This window comes from Gymnoscopelus microlampas, assembly GCF_963454915.1.
Source record: "Gymnoscopelus microlampas genome assembly, chromosome: 23".
NCBI lineage: Eukaryota > Metazoa > Chordata > Actinopteri > Myctophiformes > Myctophidae > Gymnoscopelus > Gymnoscopelus microlampas.
Window position 1 is genome coordinate 20,983,300 of NC_139960.1, and position 11,713 is coordinate 20,995,012.

An 11,713-nucleotide genomic window follows, 5' to 3' on the forward strand; every position below is an offset into this window, starting at 1 on the left:
TGCTGTACAGTATGTGGGCCATGGAATCACTTTAGAGCCTGTACATATGTTAATTGATGATCTTTTATGCTCACATCTGAACATGAACTACTATAGGGTTTTATTGTCACATGCATATGTGTTTAAGACATACATGTGCAACTGGCGGCCCGAGGGCCACATTGGGCCCCCATCTTCACTTAATGCGGCCCACAGGTTAATATCGGAATACCGATATATTATTGATTTCAGCTGTTACAATTGCAAACATGACCCGCTTTAATTACTTCAGTCTATGACTAGCATTAAAATTCTATTGTCTTTTTTATGTCCAATGTATTTGTATTTAAATTCATAAAGTTATCATAAGTATAACTAAATGCATTTGAAATTAAATAGAAATGTAACTTTTCAGGATTCCAATTAAAAAAACGGACAAAAGAAATCAGGATACCAATTCAAAAATAGCAGATCTACAAGCTTGTAGATCAGCTATTTTTGCTACTTTTGTGTGGCAAAGTACGGCATTAATTTACAAAAAAAGTTAAAATACGGAGATAGGCGGTGTCTGCTCGAAAGAACAGTATATGCAACGTGGCCCTCTGGAGTGAGTGTGGAAATATAGTGGCCCTCTCCATCTTCAAAGTTGCATCACCCCTGGTTTAAGATCAATTAATACGTGCTCGTTCCGACGTCTGAAAAAAAAAACTTTCGTTTCGTACAGACTGTCTGAACCCGTCCGAACAGCCAGGACATCTGGGGGAGCGTCGGAAAAGAAAAGCCCATCAGAAGTTCTGAATGACGTCAAAATGTAGTTATCACCTGCCTATCTGCAAGAAAAAAAGAATCTGGGTGTCGGAAGGAGTATAGTGTGCTCTCAACATCACAGGCAGTGCCGTTATTGGACTTCCTCAAAATTGTGGATAAATCATGACATGTTATCGGAGTGCCTGGTGTCTCAGCCAGTTAGTGCAGTGGTTCTCAACCTGTGGGTCGGGATCCCCAGGGGGGTCCTGACATGATTTTAGGGGGGTCCCCAGATGACAGTAAAGTGACAATTGTAGGACTTTTAAGACCTTTTTAATACCTAAAACAATTAAGAAAAGAAAAAATCAAAGGTAATCAACAAATTATACTATAAAAACTGGTCAAACATTGGCCAAATTGTCAAATAATATAAGAAGGAGGCAAACATTTTGAAAATAGTTGATCTACGAGGCGTTGTGAGCTTGTAGATCTGCTATTTTCAAAATATTTATCTGTGGAATCAGTCAGTCAAACTAAATGTAATGCCTCAACTCCTACAATTCCAAGTGCTTGTGAGGGTGGGGAGTCCCCAGTTCAAGTATGATTATTTTAGGGGGTCTGCGCCCTGAAAAGGTTGAGAACTAGCGCACCGAGTTAGTGCACCGACCACACTCCATATGTGACCCGAGTTTGACTTCCGTCTTGTCTTGCATGTTTCTCCTCTCGCTTCCCTTGGTTTCCTGTCTCTCTACTGCGCTCTCCTATCTGCAATAAACCATAGAAATGCTGAAATAATAATGAAAGAAAATGGTTCGTGTTATCACTGCTTGCTGTCCTGTATACTTAAAGTACCAAAAGTAAAATTACTAAAATGTTTGAAAATAGCAGATCTACGAGCTCACAACGCGTCGCGATGCAACGAGTTGTGAGCTTGTAGATCAGCTATTTTCAAATAGCATAGTTATGAAATAGGGCTGAAGTGGTTAATGTATGTTTTATAATGTGATCATTTATATCTGCAAAGTAACTAGTAATTTAATAAAGTTAATAAAGTTTTTAAATAATTGTAAAAACATTATTTTATTTTTTTTTGGAAAAGAATGTTCAGAACCCAAGATATCATTATCTGAAGATTTGCAGCTCCGCATCCACTCCTTGTTTAATTATAACTGAAAAAGGCTGTATCTCGCTTCCTAAGCACTTTTTTTTTTTACTTTGAAAAAAAACAAAAACAATTGCTGGCACAGTATGAACATATTTTTTTATTTCATTGGCACTGAGAGAGTTAAGTACAGTACTTGAGTAAATGTACTTAGTTACTTTACAGTCACTGTGATGCATCTGTATGAACAGCAGTAAATAGTATTTGAAAGGAAGTGGTTATAACCTACTGAACATGCTATTATTAGAATTTAGCTTGCATTTCATATTTTTGGCTCATGTTCTGGAAACAGTACACATGCTGATGTGGGTGACCGGCAGAAGGTTTTGGTTCCTGTTTGTTGTAGCCTACACTGGAAAGTGGTCAATAATACACCCATTAAAAGATCAGTTATTTTCTACAGCTAGAGCCGGCACACACACACACACACACACACACACACACACACACACACACACACACACACACACACACACACACACACACACACACACACACACACACACACACACACACACACACACACACACACACACACACACACACACACACACACACACACACACACACACACGTGCTGTCAAATGCCAAAAACGTAGCCCTAGTTAATCGTTATTACTCACAAATTAATAATTTTATCTGTTCAAAATGTACCTTAAAGGGACATTATTTTAATGTTGTTTAATATGCTACACAAATGTGTTTGATTTATGCAAATTGATGTTTATTTATCATTGGAAATCGATGAACAACACAAAACCACAACAAATATTGGCAGGAACCCTAAATAGTTACTGCATTAGCCTTAAAACAGGCAGCAGCAAATGGGTATGATATTCTACGTTTAAAATGACTTATTAATATGGGTATACTCACACAATGTAGTGTACACCTTTATGTTTACTAAAACATCAGATTGTTTTAAACATTAACACTAGATGGTGGACCTCAAACAGGGCTATACAAAATAAAACTAAATAAAGTGAGCAGGACACAGTGAAAAGGGAGAACTAGGACTCCATCTACGATCTTGTTACAAGGTGTTGCATTCCGATCTACTATTAGCATCAGGTAACAGGGGTATTGCACGACAGGTGGGGCAAGAATTTCCGGCTTGCATCATTCCCGACATGCATGGCCCTGAGTAGGCCAGCGCATAACTCGGACGGCGGAAGGAAGAGGAATTGGCCCTCTGCTGTGCTCAGCACGATAAACACAGCCAGGTAATAAAATTATAGTCTGAACTGTGTTTACAAACACTGATGTGTTGCACATGAAGCAGTTGTGGTTTGGTATTTAGCTTGTCTGATATTTGACCCCAAAAAAAGCACCTGATTTCGTCAGCACTTACGTACTCAGTTGCTGATAAAAGTTTGCTTAAGAAAATGTGTCAGCACTTACGTACTCAGTTGCTGATAAAAGTTTGCTTAAGAAACTACTGACAAACCAACAATCAAAGATAAAGGTAAAGTTCAAACTGGGACGCACACAGGATGAGTTAGTATTCGTGCATCTCAGAAGAGTGCCAGAACATTTGCCAATGTAAGCAGTGGAATTTGATTATACATTTTTGGTGGCTCTGATCGTGCTACCTAAATTATAAATTACTAGACCAGCGGTGGCCTAGTGGTTAGAGGGGCGGCCTTGATACCGGAAGGTCCCTAGTTCGATTCCCCAATTCATCACATCAATCATGAATCACCGCTGAATAGCCCTTGAGCAAGGCTTCCATGCAGGGTCCGGCTGGAAACAAGCTTCGTGCTTAGTCCGACACCCTGGGTAAACAACAAACTTTGCTTTGCTTTATACCCGGTCGACGCATCCGTGGGGGGATATGCGCACATGATCTGGCAACCCGGGAGGCAGTTCGTCCCATTCTTTGACACAAAAGCGCTAATAAGAAGCTGAGATTTGATGAAATTGAAAACGGGCTTCACAGTTAAGTTCAGATGGTAATGGTCGATGGCTGTGTGCAAAATCAGAGCAATTGGTCCAGCCACTGAGGAGAACCGGGTAGCTTCACCTACTCCAACTACAGACCCACTACAAACGGACAGAGGTTACTAGAATTATAGTAGGATGCTCAAAAGAGCAACGTATAATTACGGTAAAACAAGAAGTGGAGCTAACACTGCTGCATTTCTCTCAGAGGAGCTGAAAACTCACTTTGAGGGTTAAAACAAATGCAGACCCCCCCCACCACCACCGACCCCCTGTCCACTCCACTGACCTGGCCAACACTGAAAAGCGTTAAAGCACATTAATATTAGAAAAGCAGTGAGACCAGACGTATATAAAGACATATTCAACCTCTCGCTTTCCACAGGTGTACAGTGTGTATCTACCCGTTTTAAGTTATCTGTTATTGTCCCGGTGTTAAAATAGACGTAGATATCTAGCCTTAACTATTGGCACCTTGTGGCCCTTACAGCTATGAGTGAATGAAAAAAGAATTTAAATTGAAATGAATCCAAACGTCTAATAAGCCTGGCCAATCATCGATATCATGCATACCGGCATAATAGACGACGCAATGGCCGCAACACTCCATGCGGTTGTCCACTTACTTGGAAAACTAAAATCCCTACCTGAAGATGTTCTTTTGTAGACTGTAGCTCTGCATTCAAGACCCTGCCATACTTGATACCAAACTCAGGGAACTAAATCTCAACCCCTTTTTACACGTAATCTGATCTTGGACTTTCTTGGATCTTGGACTTTCTGAGGAACCGACATCAGGTGGCAAGGATGGGCTCCATGACCTCCACCTCCCTAACCCTCAACACAGGAGCTTTCCAAGGCTCTGTCCTGAACCCCCTCCTCTACTCCCTTTACACATTTCATTGTGATGCAGCATACAGCTCTAACATGGTGATCAAGTTTGCTTATGGCACTAATGTACTGTACTAAGCTTAAAGGAGAAATCCGGACATGTTAAGTGTTCTCTTTGATGTGTCGCTAATCACTCACCAACATTGAAAGGGACGTCGAGTTATTTCAGAGATTCCCCTTCGTCCAGTCTGGCGAGCCCCTCCGTTGGCATAATGGGAGGCGCGTGGAAGGCTGAAATTCGCCTAATATAACCAATGCAAAGTTAGTTTTTTCTCTACTCCTGCTCATTGTTGAGTGTCATGATACTCAAGCATGCAGTGAATGTCGCGAACGAGCGACACATCAAAGAGAACACTTAACATGTCCAGATTTCTCCTTTAATTCGAATAGACGATGAGATGAACTACAGGAGAGCGATACACAACCTGGCTCAGTGGTGTGAGAATAACATCTCCCTGAACGTCGACAAGAGCAAAGAGCTGGTTGTCAAGAAGGAGAAGCTGGACCCCATAGTCATCTACGGGCCGATGGTGAACAGGTGAAGAGAGTCAATAGCTTCAAGTTCTTAGGAGTTCACATCTCTGATAACCTCAAATGGAATGTACATACTGATTATGTATGTCTTGAGTTTTCTGTTGTGATGAAGGCCCAACAATGCCTATTCCACCTCTGGCAATTAATGCCACGCTTGCAGGTTGTTGAGTGAACCAAAAACGATCGCTCCCTAAAGAAATCTGTCTTGGGAAAATAAATTGGGAGTATTAATTTCAAATTAAGAATAAAACGAAAAAAGAGAAAGAGGCAAAGACATGGCAAGAACACACAGGACTAAGAAAAGGAGCCTAAAAGTAATGAACATACTGGAGGAGAAAGGTTTGATAACATCTGCGGTCTAAGTGCTGCACTTGTAACTTTTGTGATGATCTTTATCGACCTGTAAGAGATAACAATCTAGAACACTATACCTCAGAAACATCCTGTTTCTCAGCAACTCAGCCTCAACATCCTGACAGCTGGTGGTGAGCAAAAATGACGTCAGGGGAAAAAAAAAGATACAAGATGTACGAAAATAACTGGGGAAGTACAGTGAAGAGAGACCAGCTCTACGTCAGGGTTTCTCAAAGCGGGCGCCGTGGCACCCTAAGGTGCCGTGACGCCAGGGGTCCAGGGGTGCCGCAGAATACTTTGAAAATATTTGGGATTTATCAATATCACTTCAGTTTAACCACTTACTAAACCCTCTATACTTACTTATTAAGGCAAAGTTACTTAATACATGATCTACAAGGCAAGCTCACAGAGCATCAATTGGGCAAAATGTGGCTGAAGTGGGTAATGTATGTTTTGTAATTACAATCAAAATCTACAAAGGTAACTAACGTTTTTAATTACTACAATTTCTACAGGCTCCCTCCTGAAGAGCTTTCTGAGGAGTTGAATACTGTTGTTGTTGATCTTTAAACATGCTGTGCTGGACGGTACTGTAGTTTCCTCTCCCTCATCCCTGGGGCCATTCTGGCCAGGTAGCCCATGGTTGCAACTAAGCCTTTTGATCTATCCCATCATTCCCTGACAGAAGGACCCCATTGACGGTGCTGGTAATGCCTTTTGTGGTGGAATTCAAATTTGTGCCACGTTTAAAAACGAGGAGGAACAGCTCGTGCGAGCGGTGGTCGTCTTGATGTTGACTGGAATGGAACCGAAAGTAAAATGTTTGTCGTTGCACGAGCAGCTGTTTAAGTGGGGGGGGGGGGGGGTGCTCCAAATAGTTAAAACTAAGAAAATAATGGGTGCTCAAGTTCAAAATATGACGACTTCCGGATGCTTCTTCTTCTTTAGTTTTGTACTCAAGTTCCCTCAGCCCTATGCTCCCTCAGCCCTATGCTCCCTCAGCCCTATGTTCCCTCAGCCCTATGTTCCCTCAGCCTTATATTCCCCCATCCCAAAATAGACCCTATGTTCCCCCAGCCCTATGTTCCCTCAGCCCTATGTTCCCTCAGATTGGTAAAATGGGGTACATTTTTTGTTCTTGTCTGTCATGAGATCTTTTTTTTAGCAAGATACCTAAACAAGTGATAGACATATTTTTAACATGGGCCATGGAACTGAATCCTACAAAAGGAGTGTGGTAATAGACATGGCATGTCACAAAAGGTTACATTTTTGATATCTCAAAAATGTATGGACAGGTTTATACATAAAGTTGTATTTTCTTGCTAAACAAAATGTTGTTTGTTAAAGGTTAAAACACTATTTTCTGACAATAATTGCTATAGAGTGTTTGTTCAGTAACAGGGGTCTCCCCATCTCTCCAGCTCTTTAATAAACAGAAAATACATTTTCAGTTGGGCTACCAATTTCACCCTACCAGGAGAGAGAACCCATTTATCAGCTTAAATTTTATAGTGTTCTTATTGTCTGTGCACAACTGCATATACATAGCATCACAAATAATCTAAAACGTGTTTGAACATGCAGTCATGTAATTATGAGAAAAGTAAACAGGTTATCCTTTCTGCAAAAGGAAACCTGCCTTGGATCAAGGTCATACATTTATTTTTATCGATTATGACAATTGAGTATCTATGACAGCCTTCCTTGGACACTTCCCCAAATAGTGTTTGGAGTTCCGTGTTTAAGGCCCGTACATCTCCATAAATAATATAAAGTGCTCACCCGGTAAGCACTTTATATCATTATTATTATATTACCCCTACAGTAACAGAAGGGATGTTCATGTACAATTCACCAGTGAACTAGAAAGGATAACTAAAGTCTATTTACTTTGCTTTATTGGCTGTTAGATTCAATCATATCATATCAACACTGTTTAATAAATGACTATAAATAAAGTCACTCATACACAGAAAAGTTTGACGAGTTTCCACTGTCAAACATCTATGCCCAATGAGGACACAAACTAACCGGTGCAGTGCTATCTACAGTATACTCATTGTCCCATGATCTATTGAATACAAATATATAAATATATATTATTGTCCCCTCCATATTTTTTGTCTCTTTTATAAATAAGAACCGAAAATGAATTGGGAAAAAAAGCTATGTGTCTATGCAGCACAGTCTATTCACAGTGTCTATTGAAATGACAACGAACACAGCCATAAAGGAAACGATAAGGAAGCCATAAAGGTATCCTTTAGCCTTAGATACACACAAACCTTCTGTGTAGGAGTGTCTTTATTTATAGTCATTTATTAAACAGCCAATAAAGCAATGTCAATAGACTTAAGTTCTCCTTTCTGTTCAATTGTATATGAACATCCCTTCTGTTACTGTAGGGGTTGAAGGTATACAGTTAGTTAAAATTGAAATGACAAAATCTCAATGACATTGCTCTGGTTTAGCATTGCCTGGGTTTAGTGTTAACCACTTTCAGTGTGGCGTCCCTATTTTGGTCATCTCATTATAGGCGAACATTTTCAAAAATACAACTTGGTTATAATAAAGCAGTGCTTAATTGAATTATATGAGCCTATTTTACCTAGTGGGCTATACATGGTCATACATGTAACATACAGTACAGTTGGATTTTAAAACTATTTTGTTACATAATAAGCATCTACATGTAGCTATTATACTTGTATGTCAAATACGGTCTGAAGAATCAATAAAGAATTCTGGAAATTTGAATCTGGAAAGTATCAATTATAAGTGTCACTGACGGCCGAGATTCTGACTAATAACATTAATAGTTCATGGGAGTGGGACACCTTTTAAACATTTAAATATTTGGGCTTTCTGTAAGGTATTAACACATTCATTGCCAGGTATTAATTCATTCATTCATCCGCCACTGCCAGCGGTTTTACCTTATTTTGAGTCCTTTTGACGATCCACAACCCACACTATGCCAAACACACAGAGTGTGCTCACCGCAGACCCGCTGACAGACATTTACAGACATTCACATATTGTCAGTTTTCGGACACTGTTGGTCCTGGTCCGACCAACTTGCCACTTGCACGATACACACCGGATCAAATGGGACACACACGAGGTATGCCCGGGACACACAGACAGACTGACCTTTGGGGTGACACCCAGAGAGGAAGTAGGGCAGCCCCCCCTTCTTCAGGGGACCCCAGCAGGTGACACCAACAGCACATTATGGCAGGGCTATCTGTGATGCTGAGGGAACATAGAGTAATAATAATAATAAACTTTATTTGTATAGCACCTTTCATGACATGAAATGCAGCGCAAAGTGCTTTACAGAGCAAGAATACAGTTACAGTTACAACCAATTTAACAATAAAGCAAACAGAAATAAAATAAAATAAAAGCAAAAGCATAAAACAACATTAAAATAGGCAATACAGTGAGGACTTAAAAATCAACCAAAGAATCAGCTAAAAGCAAGAGTGAAGAAATAGGTCTTGAGCTGTGCTTTAAAGCTATCGACAGAGGCTGCCTGTCTTAGGTGTAATGGGAGTTTATTCCACACTGTTGGTCCGTAAAAGCAGAATGCTGCTTCACCGTATTTTTTATATGTCATTGTAGGCACCTCGAGCAGGTCAGCACTTGAAGACCTGAGGGGCCGGTTTGGAACATATCTCTCTAGGCAGTCATAGAGGTAGGAAGGTGCCAGACCCTTTAGAGCTTTATAAACTATTAAAAGAATTTTAAAATCAATCCTAAAAACAACCGGGAGCCAGTGTAGTGAAGCTAGAACTGGAGTGATGTGTTCTCTCATCCTAGTTTTAATTAAAATTCTGGCTGCCGCATTTTGAACAAGTTGTAATCTGTCAGTTGTTTTCTTAGGCAGGCCAGAGTAGAGTGCGTTGCAGTGATCAAGCCGAGAGAAAACAAAAGCGTGGATCAGCGTTTTTGCATCGTCTAACGACAGATAGTCTCTAATTCGCGCAATATTTCTAAGATGAAAGAAAGCAATCTTGGTGACATGATTAATGTGTGTATTAAAATTCAATTCAGAATCGATAATAACCCCCAGGTTCTTTACTGTGGTGTTACTTTCTACAGCCAGGTTACCAAGACTACTTATTATTGATTCTCTCTGCTCACTGGAGCCAATTATGAGGACTTCTGTTTTATCCTCATTTAGCTTAAGAAAGTTCTCACTCATCCAGCATTTTATACTGGACAGACAGGTCAACAATGGGTCTAGAGCGCAGGGGTCGTCTGGAGCTACCGAAAGATACAGCTGGGTATCATCAGCATAGAAATGGAAGTTCACTGGGGCTGAGAGAATATAGGATTGAGGGAACATAGGGCTGAGGGAACACAGGGTTGAGGGAAAATAAGCCTGAGGGAACATAGGGTCCAAATTGATATGGGGGAACATAGGGCTGAGGGAACATAGGCATGGGAAAATACCGCCACCTATGCACCAGAGTAGGCTATGTGCAGGCTACTCTCTGGCCTGATTTGAACACTCAATTCTTTTCAAAGAAATCTCTCCGGAGTCGGACCCCAAGTAAAGACACTCAGCTAAGAGCCGGGGACTGACGGTGATCCAATCAGGCCTGACTCGGACTCCTCTCCTCCCCAGGTAATCTATTGTTCAAGTGAACTCCTTGGCAAAAGAAGATGGTGTGTGTCACAGTCAGATCTTGCCTGGTAAGTTTTGGTCAGGTTGTGACAATGTTTATGCTCGAATGTGTGGGTCCCTCAGCCTACAGTACCCGTCTATATACTATTATATATATACTATTAGCCATCTGAATCCTGTACAATAAAATGTCTACAGGTGTTTTCTCATTATGCCTTACAACTCCAGTAGTAGCTTTGTGTGCCCAACCGACAGCCCATTCTGGGTAGTGGGTAGGGGTCCCTAAAACATAATTGGTCTTAATCCAACCCTGCATCTATAAAATGTGTCAATGCAGTTTGTTTTGTGTGCATATTCGCTATATATCTACTTACTTATGTCATTCTATGCCTACAGTAGGCTACATGACAAGTAGCCCTGAAACATGACTGTCATTCCATGACAGTCATGGTGCCAGTTCCCCCTGGGTTTTCGCGGTTTTCTATTTGTTGACATTGCCAACTCTCACATGTACATACACGTTCAGATTTCAAATATAAAGTGCTTATCACAGAGCCACGGATGTTACCTCGCGATGCGGACCACATTAAGTACCCGTATTGTTCAATAAAAAGCATTTTAAGCCCATCGCCGGCCTTTTTTTTTTTTTTTTTTTTTTTTTGTAATGTATCAGAGTGCAATACACCTCCCAACCATTAGGTGTCGCATGGTTGAAAGTATCGGAGAAAATTTGGAGAAAATGGCCGGCGATCGGATTAAAATGCTTTTTATTGAACAATACGGGAGATACGGGTACTTAATGTGGTCCGCATCGCGAGGTAACATCCGTGGCTCAGTGGTAAGCACTTTATGTTTGAAATCTGAACGTTTATGTACATGTGAGAGTTGGCAATGTCAACAAATAGAAAACCGCGAAAGCCCAGGGGGAACTGGCACCATATACAAGCGTCATGTGAACCATGGCTACATGACAAGTAACCAGCAGTGCTCCACAATAACTGGATATACAATTATAAAGTCATATTTGCTGCTCATTACGCTACTTACTGCTACAGTGCTGTTGTTTTTTATTTCACTCCAGCTTCTTGCCTCTTGAATAACACTGGAGAACCAATTTGAGCCACAAACCATTAAATAAATGGATAATATGGATCAATCCAAGCGGCTACTTTTATGGCATTGCCACAAAGTAACCACTAGGTGGTAGCATCCTCTCAATTGTACATATCATTCATTGTGTTGTGGCCTATGGTTGTTGTGGAATAGACATGGTGCTGATGTTTTACCATAGTAATAAATTAAATTACATCATCCAGCAGCGTGCTGCCATGGCCATGCAGTCATGCATTGTAGTTGAATGGAATGAAACTGTCAGAAACAGGGCATTTGGCACAGCAAGAGAGGGAGGGCGGTTTTACACTAAACCGATGGTTCTCAAACGTTTACATTTTAAGCTCCCCTTA

General features: G+C 40.7%; 1 protein-coding gene across 1 annotated transcript in view; it reads left to right on the forward strand.

The window, feature by feature from the left end:
- prkcq (protein kinase C, theta) overlaps positions 1-11,713 on the forward strand; it is a 148,118-nt gene that overhangs the window by 81,064 nt on the left and 55,341 nt on the right. The gene's annotated exons all lie outside the window — the stretch shown is intronic.